Genomic DNA, 13923 nt, shown 5'->3' with positions numbered 1-13923 from the left:
ATGCATTAGGTTTGGGCTAACGGCTAAGATAAGCTAACTTATAACCCGCGCTATACTATTAGGCGGTAGGTGTATATTATCCGCGAAGTCCTCTAGAATAAATCCTACCCGTTATCCTCTAGCTACTATACTGCGATAACCACCCTAATTAATACTAAGCCGTATAAGGAGAGACGAAATTGACTAGGAAGGACTTGCTAGTACTATACTACCACCTTAAACCCTAAAACCTGATTACTAACTGTGCCGATATACCTATAGTCCCACTAACCGAATAATTGCGCTGTTATGCCTGCGATACGAATGCGATCTAAATGCAATTCAAATGTAATTTAAACGCGATTTAAAAGTAAACCTAATAACCTGTTGCGCTAATATGCCTATAATATAACTCTCCGACCTGTCTATAAACGCCTTATAGATACCCGTTAAGTTCTTATTAATAACTACCGTACGTAATTAACCTAAACCTTACTATTAACCTAGGTAGTCCCTTAATCTTACGGCCGAATATATCTATATCCTATATATAGGGGTACTAGGAATTTGGGGAGAATTTAAGTAATTTATAGCACTCTTAATTAGGAGAATAGATTAGGAGAATTATTCCGATTTATAGCACTCTCTAATAACTCTATAGATGAGCCTATTTATCTCTACGACCTCTTATAAACTATTAACGCGTTTCTCTTAATAGCCATTTATATAACCTTCTATAAATAAGACAGCCTACTATTATAAAAGTATATCTTACTAGTTGTCTATAAGAATTGAAATATTGATATATACGCCTTAATACGTACCCTCTTAATACCATTTGTTAACTACCCTTAAACTACCTACTACTTAACAGTAGTCCTCCTTAAATGATAATATGTGAATCTACTCTCTAATAGCATCTTGTTAAATTAAACACTATATAATAGCTTACCCTTATATAATTATACTCGAATATTAAAACGCACTCTTTCTTTAATACCTTTAACTTGTTAATAAGAATTAAAATATTAATATATACCTCTTAATACCTCTTCTAATACCTCTAATAACAATTTAATATGCTAAGTTATAACGGTATTCCTACGAGTTCTTAATTAATCCTAGATATTTGCTATTTATAGCGATATCCTTAATTAAATCTAAGTATTTGAATACGCCTGTTGACTCTATAGCGTACCTTTAAATAACTAATAACGTCTTAAACTACCTACTGATTAATAGTAGACCTTAAGAAACCAATAGACGGATTGTGCCGTTACGCCTATGATCTAAATACGATTTAAACGCGACCTAAATGCGATTTAAACGCGAACCTAACTAACCGTTGTGCTGATATGCCTGCGACACGAACTATGACTTTAATAACGACCGTATAAGTTCGTTAACAATTAACTACCTCCCTTACTAATTTAATCGTCTTCTTTTCTACCTACGGTAATCCTTTTTAACTAATACTAAGCTACGCATACTAAGGAACAACTACGGTTAATACTAAGTTATATAAGCTTTACCTTAGGCATTTGTACACTTCGACAACGAGGTTAATACTAAGCTGTATAAGCTTTAATAACGAAATTAATTTGGACAAACTAGATAATGATTGCGCCGTTACGCCTGCGATCCGAATGCGATTTAAACGCAATTTAAATGCAAACTAATTAACTAATTGTGCCGTTATGCCTGCGATTAATTAACTAATAATAGCGCCGATACGCCTGCTATCTACCATTGGACGCTAGCACCGCACTGCTACTTAACCTCTGCTGCTTCGCCTGTAGCTAAACTAATACCTTACTGCCTTACTATAGCTAATTGACTCTTGCTGCCCTACCTACAGCTAATCCTAATTTGACTATTGCTGCTCTGCCTATAGTACTACTACTAACTATTACTACTTTACCTGCAGTAATAACTATATATAAGGTAGAGCTTCGCTCCCTAAAATATAACCCTAATGCTAGTACCGTACTGCTACCAAATAGATAAGAGCTTGTGCCAATATGTATATAAGCTATATTTCTTTTTTTTATGGCTTGGGGCGCGCTATATTAAAGGAGGGGGTAGAGAGCTAGGATATACCTCTTATAGTAGTAGGACGGCTGCATGCCCTACGCTAACCTAATAATAACTATACTGCTACGCCTATAGTCTAACCGATAGACCGATTGTGCTAATACGCCTATAATCTACCGACTAACTAATAGACTGAACTCTATGTCTAACTACTATTACTACCCGACGCTTGTACTGTACTGCTATTATAATAGACCTTCGCTGCTTTGCCTGTAGCCAACCAACCCTTACTGCTTTATTAGCAGCTGACTACCCTTGCTGCTCTGCCCGCAGCTAATTGACTACTTGCTGCCCTGCCTGTAGCTAACCGACTTCTACTGCTCCGCTTGCAGTAACAACCGTATATAAGGTGGAGCTTTGCCCCTTATACGACCCTGCCGCTTATACCGTACTATTACCCGACCTCTACTGCGATATACCTCTCGCAGCTAAAACTAATACCTTACTGCCTTACTATAGCACCATAATTGACTTCTACTGCTCTGCCTGTAGTACCACACTTAACCTCTACTGCTCCGCCTACAGCTGAATGAATAGACCCTTGCTGCTCTGCCTGTAGCTGATCCCGATTTAACCATCGCTGCTCTGCCTGCAGCACTATAACTGACTCCTACTGCCCTACTTGCAGTAACAACTGTATATAAGGTAGAGCTTTGCCCCTTGGAATACGACCCCGCCGCTAGCACTGTACTGCTACCCAAATTGATAAGCTTCGCGCCGATACGCCTATGGAACTATGACCTATTAATAGACGAGCTCTATACTTAACCTACTATTACCACCTAATGCTGGCACTGCACTGCCATAAGAACCGACACCTTGCTGCTCTGCCTGTAGCCAACTAATTAAACAATTGCGCCGATACGCCTGTAATCTAAATACGATTTAAATGCGACCTAAACGTGATTTAAATGCATACCCGACCGACTAATTGTGCCAATATGCCTATGATCTACTGGCCAACTAATAGATCGAGCTCCGAATATTTGACCTACTATTACTACCTAACGCTAGTACCGTACTACTACCTAACCAGATAATACCTTGCTGCTCTACCTGCAGCTAACTGACTAGATAACGATAGCGCTGATATGCCTACTATCACGACCTAATAACGACTGTGCTGCTACGCCTATAGTCTAACCGATAGACCGATTGTGCCGTTACGCCTACGATCCGCCTATAACCTAAATACGATTTAAATGCTACCTAAACGTAATTTAAATGCAAACCTGACCGAATAATAGCGCTAATATGCCTGCTATTATAATAGACCCTTACTGCTCTACCTATAGCCAACTAACCCTCGCTGCTTTATTAGCAGCTAGCTAACCCTTACTACTCTGCCTGCAGCCGACCGACTTTTGCTACTCTGCCTGCGGTAACACCTATATATAAGGTAGAGCTTTACTCCCTAAAATACGGCCTATTGCTGGCACCGTACTACTATAATCCCGATAAGTTACCGCGCTAATACGCCTGCGAACCACCACCGATAAGATATTGTACTGATATGCTTACGGAACTATACCCTAATAACCCGTCGCGCTAATACGCCTGCAACCCGAACATAACTAGGTAGAGCTTTGCTCCCTAGAATACGACCCCGTTGCTGGCATTGTACTGCCACCTAAATAACCCGTTGCTAGCACTGTACTGCTACCGAACGGACAAGAGCTCGTGCCGATATGTATGCGAGCTATAACTCCCTAACCCTCCTACCCTTATTAAAACTTTTTTACCTACCTTTTTATAAGAGGGGGATTAGGGGGGGCTTTTTTTATGGCTTAGGGCGCGCTATAATAAAAGGGGGGATAGTAGAGCTAGGAGGTACTGGAGTTTTAAAGGAGGAATAACAACCAACGGAGGGCTCCTAGCGATATACCTCTCGCAGCAGCAGGAGCTATAGGATGGCTGCCTGCCCCACGTTAACTAGGTATAGTAATATACCTCTATAGCAGTAGGAGCTATAGGACTGCTGTAAGTCCTAGGTTAACCGGCATTGTGATTAAGCGCCTAGATACTAAATTTCTTTTTTTTCTCTTTCTTTTCTAATAAGGGGCTTATACAAAGCCTGAGGGTAGGCTTTCTTAAAGGAGGGGGTGATATTACGGTACCGTTACAGACCCTAGTTAGGGGCTTACTTGGAGACTTGGCGCCTATATATAGACGTATTCTTTCCTCGACCTTCTCTACTCCTTAGCTTAGTATCTTTATAATACAGTATTCTACAAGCTTTGGTTCAGAGGCATTTATACAAGCTATAATAGTAAATGGCTATAAGATATTAGCGCTAAGTATACTTAGGACGTTCTATAAATATACTAGATCGACAGCTATTTAGGACTACTAGACTTAATTACCATAGATACTAGGAAGAACTTTATTAGTAAGGAGTTTAAGCACTACACTGCTACTATAGGAGTAACTATAAAGTTAGTTCTAGTCGAATTATATAATTCTATTAGAATGGTAGAGCGCTACTATAGTCTACTATAATAAGCCTACTAAATTATTACATCTAAAATCCCTAAAATTAGTAAGGAGATAGCCCTATAAATGGCTTTTAAAGCTATTAATAACATAGCTAGCCCAGAAGGCCTAGTCCCTACACTCCTAGTCTTTAGAGCCTACCCCTAAATAGTTAAATTAAACGCACTATCACCTTTAGTCGTATAGCGAGCTGCGGCCATTAAGAAAGTAATAGTGGAAATTTAGAAGCTTTAAGCTGAATAATAGATTACTAATACTCTTAATACGCGAAATAGATAACGAACTAACGCTATTTACAGCCTCCTACCTAGTTCGCCTGTTTTAGTCTAGAGAGAAGGTAATACTAGCTAAAGCGGTTATTAGGACAGGCTATATATGCTACTTACCGTTAACGGTAAGACCTATACCGTAAAGCTACTAAATAGGCCTATAACCTTCCGCTTTACGGTTATAAAACCTTACCTACTAGACCTATAAAACTTAGTTAAACTATAAAAGTCTATTAAATTAGCTAAACTAGTACCTACACTAGCTAAACCTTAATTATTACCTAAAGCTAAACCATAGCTACCGCCAAAGCGAGGTAGAGGTTGCCCCCGTAAATACCTATTACTTATAGCCGTCGCAGATACGGCTATTATGGATGCTATAATAGATATAGATGCCCTTATAGGTAATATTGCAGACATAGCTGATATCGCTATCTACTTATAGGATAACGATACCGTAGATATAGCTAACACTACTATTTATTTACAAAACAATGGCAATACCCAGTTTAGCGCTTTACGGTAAAAGGAGGTTATAGGCCTACTTAAGAAAGGCGTTTTTAAGATTATTAAGCTATATAATATACCAAAGGGGGTTAGACTCTTTAATTTATAGTTTATTAATAAGATTAAGAATAAAGGAACTAATAAAGCCTTTAAGAAATCACGACTTATTATATAGGCCTATAATAATTTAGAGAAAGAGCTAGTCCTTACTTAGTTACTAATAATTTAACGAGTTAGCTAGCGGCTAATTCTCTATATCGCTACTACGCTACTATAGATATAACTCTACCTTTGAGATATCTTATAAGCCTATATCTAGTCTACTATAAACCTAAACCGCGAGTTCTATATACGACCACTATATAAGCTGAATAAATAATTAGGAATTAATAAGGACTCCGTTCTAAAGGTTGTAAAGCCACTTTATAGAGTGCCTAAAGCTAGAAACTACTAGTTTAAGACCTACTATTTATACCACGTTAATTAGCTATAAATAGACCAGTCTATATACGACCCTTGCTTACTTTATAGCAATAAACCTTTTAGAATCGTTGGCTTATAGACTAATAATACGTTATTCCTTGCAGATAATACCTTTATAAAGGCTAAACAAAGCGAACTATATAAGGCTAAATTTATAGCTAAGGAGCGAGAGTAACTAACTACTAATATACCAGTTAAGTTCAATAGAGGACTTATTTAATTAGTATAAGACGAAAGTATTACACTAACGCAAAAGCGCCAGTATAAGAACCTTAGTGTGGTTAACACTACGCTAATAGACAGCACTAGCTCTAGAGGAATTACGCGCGGCTTACTTATGCTAAAGGACTAGTATATCGCTTAACGCGCCAAAGGAGCCTATATTGCCTTAGTCTATTAACTAAAAGCTTTATTTAATTTATCCTTTACTGCCTAGGTAACTAATTCTAAAAAGGTAGATATAAAGGAGTTAAATAAGCGCCTAAGTTAGTAGATTTAGAACTTATATAGAGGTCTTAAGTTTATTAAATTAAAGGCTAAGACCCTATAGCTCTTAGTCTTTATAGATACTTCCTTTGCCAATAATAAGAACCTCTCTTTATAAATTGGCTATATTATTATACTAGCTAACACAACTAAGAAGGCTAACGTTATCTATTAGAGCTTAATTAAGTGTAAAAGAGTTACTAAAAGCGTTTTGGCTTCTAAACTCTACAAAATAGCTTACGGCTTTAATATCGCCGTTACTATTAAGTTTACGGTAGATAAGGTCCTACAGATTAACCTCCCGCTTATACTTTATACCAATTCTAAGTCGCTATATAACTATTTTATACGACTTGGAACCATATAAGAGAAGCAATTAATAATTAATATAATATGCCTATAATAAGCCTATAAACGTCGGCAGATTATAAAGGTTAAATAGATTAATAGTAAAGCTAACCCTACGGACACGATAACTAAGGGGAAGCCTTACGTCGCCCTATAGCAACTTATTAACATAAACTAGGTCGATATATAGGCTATAGGTTAAGTGGAGCGTAAGGAGTAATAGAAGGTGGTTTTTGAGTTATAACGGTGCTAGGGTACGCCACCTGCCATATTCTGCGGACCCTAAATTTAACCAGCCAATTAGGATTTTCTATCCCTAGAATAGAAAATCGCTATTAGCTTGCTTACCACTAGCGCCTTAGTGGCCCTCGCGATATATTAACCTGCTACCCCTAATAATCCTTCTCCTTCTTTTCCTTAGCTTAGTATCCCCGTAATATAGTATTCTACAAGCTTCTATTTAGAGGTATTAGTATAAGCCGTAATACTAGTTATATAATTACGGACCTATAAAAGGAGCGTGGAAACTATTGCGTATTAATTAGATCTTTAGCTATTGCGTATATACTACAAATAGTCTAAAAATAGACTTAGCTTTAGAGTATAGATTAGCCTTCTTCTTAGAGTTGCTTTAGTGTTGGAATATTAGTTATATAACGTGGTTATAAGACCATAAAGCAAGACTAGCTAATCTAACCTTAGAGCAAACCCCTATTTCTAGATATCAATCAACTACTAACTTTAATACCGCATACGTACCACTATAAGTAATATTTGTGCATATTAATAAAGCGAGTATACCAACAGTTTTATTATAATTTTGCCTTACTGTTATACCTTATGTACTTTACGTCTAATTATCTCTAAAATACTACGAGCTAAAAACTCTTTATCTTCTCTATCGCCTCTATATTACGACAATATCGTAGCTCTATTTTATAAGAAGTTAGGTATAGGCAGCCGGTTGGTTTTAGTTCTAAATCTATAAAGATGCGTTTATTAGGTGACGAAGTCACCTCGCCTATATATATTGTTCAGTCACTCGCTTACCTTTTATAGGTTTGTGCTGTGGCTGGGTGGTGCGGAGCTTGTCACAGCGTTTTAAAATCTAACTTACGTTTTACGATAATATATCTCGCCCCTTAGTATTCTTAGTAGGGTTACAATCTATAAATGTATAAATATAATTACCTAAAGAATCTATTATATTAATAAAATATATAATAACTCTTATAGTTAGGACGTCGTTCGTAGAAATATATAAAATTTAATTTTCAAAACATTCAGTTTGTACCAAAACGACGCCCATAAGCTCTCAGACTCTTAGTGGAGAATTCGTTGGATAAGGAGCAGTATGCTTACATGCGCACCAACGGCCCACCGGATGTTCCTGATAGCCTCGCTAGTATAGATTCGTTCCTCGCGACGACGGGTTTTTGACCGATCCCTGGGTTTTGACCGATTTAAAGTTTTACTAGTTGTTTGTCGGCGAGTCGGCGTTTTGACGAACTTTGATTTTCAAATCGGTCAAACCCCAGGGATCGGTTAAACCCCGTTACCTACGTTACCAAATGCTTAATAAGACATGCATTGCAGAAATTTTAGTTCCGGAGCACAGAACGAGTGAGGCACTACTTAGATTACCTCAAAGCCTTGGGCTACAAATGCTCTGAGAGTCAGCCATTGTATGAAAATCGAGCGATAAATCTGTGTTGTAGAGGATGAATAACAGAAGTATTATACGAGCTACTGGAATTAGGATGTAGGGACTTAGAAATGGAGATTGATATTATTAGATTACTAAGGGCTTCTTCGGTTGCAATCTGGAGCTTTTTCAATCTGACGTTGATCCGTGCTTTCACCACCTTGGCGCATCCGGTTGAAAGCGCCATTTTAGTCAATCGTTCGGAGAACGCCGCACGCCCCACTAGTTAAAATGGGGTTAATCTCCGAAAGATCGGCGTGCTTAAAAAAACACCCACATTAAAATTAAATGAAGCTTTTCAAATCAAACGATTGTAAGGGATTTTGCGTATATACTAATTTCTATGGAGGAGCAATCAAGCAATTGTCAAATTAGCAAACGAGTGTCCAATTCCTTCCTTCAAGTTCTCACCTAAATCTACCACTTAGTCATGCCCCCTTCCGCTGCAATTACGTCGCCTCATAGATGCGACAAGTCGGTATAAATCTTCTTATACAATCTTATCCCACTCCTCCCGAATTACATCTGCTCCTTTATCCATCTTCTAAAGACCCTTAAAGAGGCGTACGAGTCTTTCTATCCCATACGCTGTCAAGATAGGCGTCCAATAGATGTGGCCCGTGCGCGAACACCAAAATATAGCAAACTTAAAGTTCGGATTCCATTAATATAAGGCCCCAAATTATTATAATAAATCTTAAATATGCCATATTATTGAGTTAATCGCGATTAGATTAATTTAAGGTGTTTCTGCTAATAAGGTCCTTCTTTGCAGAGCGGTGCGAAGCTATGTAGATTCTATGGTGGGAACTGATTCTCATTCAGACCTGCGGAGGATAGGCCGGATAGGCCTCTCGGATAATAGGCCTATCAGCTGATAGTATCCGGAGACTATCCGGATAGTCTCCGGATAGTCTTGGCAAAATCCCCTTAATATGCCTACACTTGTAATGCACCTCCCAATATTAAATAAATAAATTTTCTATTAGTATAGATTTATAGAGCTTGTAAAGCGCTTTAAAATGGTACCACTTTTATCTAAATATCCTAAGGGTAAGTAATATTATATAGATATAAAGCTTTCAAGAGCTCTGCGGAACAAGAGCCGCGCACGGAGCTCTACCAAAGCTCTGCACGAAGCTCTGTATACGGAGGCTCTACACGAAGCTCTACGTATTTTCAGCCAGGCAGGTATCACGAATGACATAAGCTAGCTGGTAGATAGAGACACAGAATTGAACGATTGATCTGCTTGATTCAAGGTGGCTCTAAGAGCCCTAATATACATAAGGAATTGACCCTAGTTCAACCTTCGGTGTCCGTAGTCGTTCGGAGTCCGACACCTTAGCAGTAAAGCTACCTCCGTGGCCAACACACCCCCTTAGATCTGACGTAGAGCGGCAGAGCTGAATTACTGGATTAGGTAGTCGGGATAGACGAGCTGGTGGTGAGCTTTTGCTGTGATTTGATTGTTAATTTATCAGATATCTGATATCGCGGAGCCCTACTACTTCGACGAATTTTTGATGATTTTGCTTTGAGAGAGCTTTAGTTAGTCCATCCACAGCCATCTCGCTTGTAGGTACCCATTGTACGACAAAGCTTCCGTTTTGGACCTCTTGGCAAAGCCAGAATTGGTAGACATCTATGTGTTGTAGTTTAGTAGATACCGTAGGAGTCTCTTTCGTAACGATCCGTACTGACTGCTAATTATTATAATTGATAATAACGTCCTATTCTGGATCAAATCTAATGGCTTTAAAGATCTATACTATATGCTTAACCTCTCTACCGACGTATAAGAGAGCTAAGAGTTCTACCTCTGTAGTAGACTTAGTGACTACCTTTTATTTAGTTACCTACTATGCTATAGGCCTATTAAATAAGCTTATTAAGAAGCCCTGTGAGCTTTAACGTGTTAGAGTATTATTAGTAAAGCTGGCATTAGAAGCAGCTTTTAGAACCTAGTTTATCTTATATAGCGTAATAGTAGAGAACTTAAGAGCGAGGTATCTAGTATTATAAAGATAGGTAAGTAATCTATTAATCTCCGTAAGATAAGCTAGTAATAGATTTTATAAGAACTTAGCTAGCCTACTAACTAAGAAAGCAACGTCTAGTTATATAGTAGATGCTAGATATGTCGCAAAACCTATACGACATTAATATCCTTTTATCTAATTTAGCGTAGCTTCTCCCTTATACGGCGTTAATTCCTAGCCCAATAGTGGTATAGCTAATGGCTTTAGATATTTTAGATAGTATATTAAGACTAGCTTCTTAAGATATTAATCTAGATAGAGCTAGAGCTTTCCCTTTTATTAATCTCGCATAATATAAGTATTTAGGAATAATATAAACTAAGGTATTTAGCGGATCTCAAATCAGTCTTATAGCTACTTTAGGATATCCTCTATCTACTATCGACAGCTTAGGTGTCTGATAATTAGTATATTGTTAATATAGAAGAATATAAAGATAGGCTTAGTAGGGTAAATGTAGAGATATAGCTTATCTGGTACCGCTTTTAAACCCATACTCTATAGAGTAGTAGACATCTCTAGGAACCATAATTTAGGAGATTTCCGTAGTCCGTATATTGCCTTTCTTAGGCGGAAAGAGAATCTAGGTAGTAGGTCTATACCCTTAGGGGGAATAAGATAGACCTTATTATTAACCAAGGTATTAACAAATGCATTAACGGCGTTAATTTATATAACGTTAAGGTTAAAGCCAGTAATAAGAGTGTAAAGTAGACGGAAGGTTCGATAGGCTGCCGTTATAGCTTTAACCTCCTCTTAAGAGACTGCTTAAAGGTCTCTATAAACAACTAGATAAGCTTTAAATCTCATAATATAGCCATCCGAATCTTCCTTATAGGTAAAGACCCACATAGTAGGAAGTCGGTGAGCCTTCCTAACTAGCCGTACCTCGTCCTAGGTGTGTTTTCCTATTAAAGCCTTCATCTCGGTGTAAGCAGCTGCTTTGAACTCTGTAGCGTACCTATGGTTAAGCATCTCTTTTTATGACTTTGGTGGCGGTAGAAAGTTGTCTCAGTGTCCGTATATCTTTATCGCAGTAGTGTAGAAAGCGTAAGCCAATGGTATCGTATCTGGATTAATGATATCATTACCGTTATTAATTTGAACCGCAAAGGCTCGTCGTCGTAGATCCTGATTTAGCATATCTCTCCCTTTTGCCGTAGGCCGCTTTTCACGGCCAGATTATCTTTCACCCCCTAATGATGAGCCTGCTGTCGTCTGAGGTTCGGAATGAGTTATAGGGTCTACGATCGGTGGTACGGTGACTTTAGAAGATGACTAAGTGGCAGATAATGTCTGTGGCGTAGATACTATAGTAGATAGTAATTGTTAAGGCGCTGTAGACGTAGATAGTATAAATGGTTCTAGAGTTGGCTCCGGGGTAGGTAGCTGATAGAGTTCTTCTGTTGAGATCTAAATGCTTTTTAACGTAGGAGTAACGTTAATATTTGCTAAATGCGGCAGTCTTATATCTAGTTTTTTATTAAAGTTCTCTATTTAGTCCTTGCTGCTATCTTAAAGATTATCTAATAGGTCTTAGACTTATTAAAAACGATCCTTTTAAGTCTGCGAGATAATGAGGTGTTTTAGTGTTTTAGAAGATTGATATCTCTTTAACTTATTTATTCGTATATTACAAGATTGGATGATATAGTTAGTGGTAAGTATCTATACCTAATAGATATTTAAGGCTTCTATACCGATAAGATAACCTATTTAGGCTTATGGCTTAAACTTTGCCTTTCTTAGGATATTATATTTAATAAGTATATAGGTTAAAGATCTAGCTACGCAAAGGCCTATAAGCTATAGTTTCCTTTTATATAGTATCTTAAATGGGGTCTTTTAGTTGATGGACTTAATAGGAGTTCAATTAAGTAGGAATATTACTAGAAGTACGAACTCAGGCTATAGATTTACGGGTAACTTTGCTTTAATGACTGCAGTCCTTACTTATTTAGAAATAGCTCTCCCTAACCTCTGTGTAGGTCTATTTTAAGCTGGGGTATATAGTATAGATTGCTTAATAGTACCTCCGTTAAGCTAGATAAGATTCTTTATCTTACTACCTATACCTTATTTCTTATCCATATGCTAAATACGGATACCTTAAGCATTAAATTTCTTCGTAAATACTATTATTGATTTAAAGAGTGGGAGTAGTGTCTCTTGCTTATAGTTCTTAATAGGAAAAGCATAATAATACTTTATATAGTTATACCAAAAGTAAGCTATATATATGTCTCTATTAAACCCGTCTTCTTCTATAATGATATTAAAGTAAACACGTTTAAAAGGGTAGGTTCCCTTTACGGATATTCTGCGAGATATCTGCTAGGTTATCTTTCTAAGAATATATGGTTTATAAAGTGGTACACCGTACGGAGTTCTTCCTCTGTCTGTCTTGACCACTTTGACCCCATCCGCTGTAGTCGGCAGATGCTTTACTAATTCCATATCACAGTGTAGTAGGCGTTAATGCTATACCTTATTATATGCGGACGTTGTAAAGAATCTAGTGGATATAGCGTAGGCAGTAGGAGTAGGAGTAGGTGGTAAGGTGGCGATGGCGTTGATAAGGTAGAGACCTCTGTATTCTGTGAGGTTGGCGAATAGGCTTCCGTTGTCTTTGTACCGTAGATGATTTATAGACTGGTTAATAATTACTCTAACTCTGCGGAGCTTTGCTGTGGATATTAAATTAGTATAAAAATAGGGAGCGTACGCTGCGTTCCTTAATGTTAGATACTAAGTTAGGCGTTGTTTTCCCACCTTAATTGCCAAGTTAATATTACCGTATCTATGGATTTCTGCTCTAGAATCTCCAGCCGTTGCTGTAGACATGCTTAGCTTAAAGTTATGGAAGTACCGGATATTGTTGTAGAAGTAGGTGTCTGCCATAGTGTTATACCCCCAGGCGTTAATTAAAGACAGATCCGGATGATCCTGCGATGATGTTGATGATATTAATAATGAAAAGGATGTTTTTACAGCCGCCGCTATAGCTTGAGGTTGGTCCAGATCCTTGATCTTTTTGGCAGTAGACGAAGCTGACGGAGACGTCCTTGACCTAGGGCCTTCCCTCTTAATCTGCTTAAGCCTCCTGTTGTAATACTGCTTGTTTGTTAGGACCTTGAGCTATTCCTAATACCTCTATAGACATTTATTATTTGGTATAAAGTTTAGACCTTAAAGAGACTAAAATAGTTGCTTGCAATTCTTTAACTTATGGGGTAAACCACAAGTAAAGCACTTTGCCTTAGGTGATTGAGAAGGTGTTAGGGTGGTAGACGTTGTAGGATCTGCAGCTGGCTGCCCTAAGAGTATAGTATAGGCGTTACGTCCCGTATTTAGATGCTTGTAGAGGAGATTAAATTCCTTAATTATTGTTGATATTTCGAGCTTCTCTAACCTCTTTGCTACCTTCTGGATAAAGGCATAATATAGAGCTGGACAGATCTCCTTATAGTCCTGGACAAAGGCTTGTACAACGCTACCTTCCGTTACCTCTATTAAC

Source organism: Cenococcum geophilum (genome assembly GCF_001692895.1).
Source record: "Cenococcum geophilum 1.58 unplaced genomic scaffold K441scaffold_30, whole genome shotgun sequence".
NCBI lineage: Eukaryota > Fungi > Ascomycota > Dothideomycetes > Gloniales > Gloniaceae > Cenococcum > Cenococcum geophilum.
The sequence above is the reverse complement of the archived record's forward strand: the minus strand, read 5'-3'. Positions refer to the sequence as shown.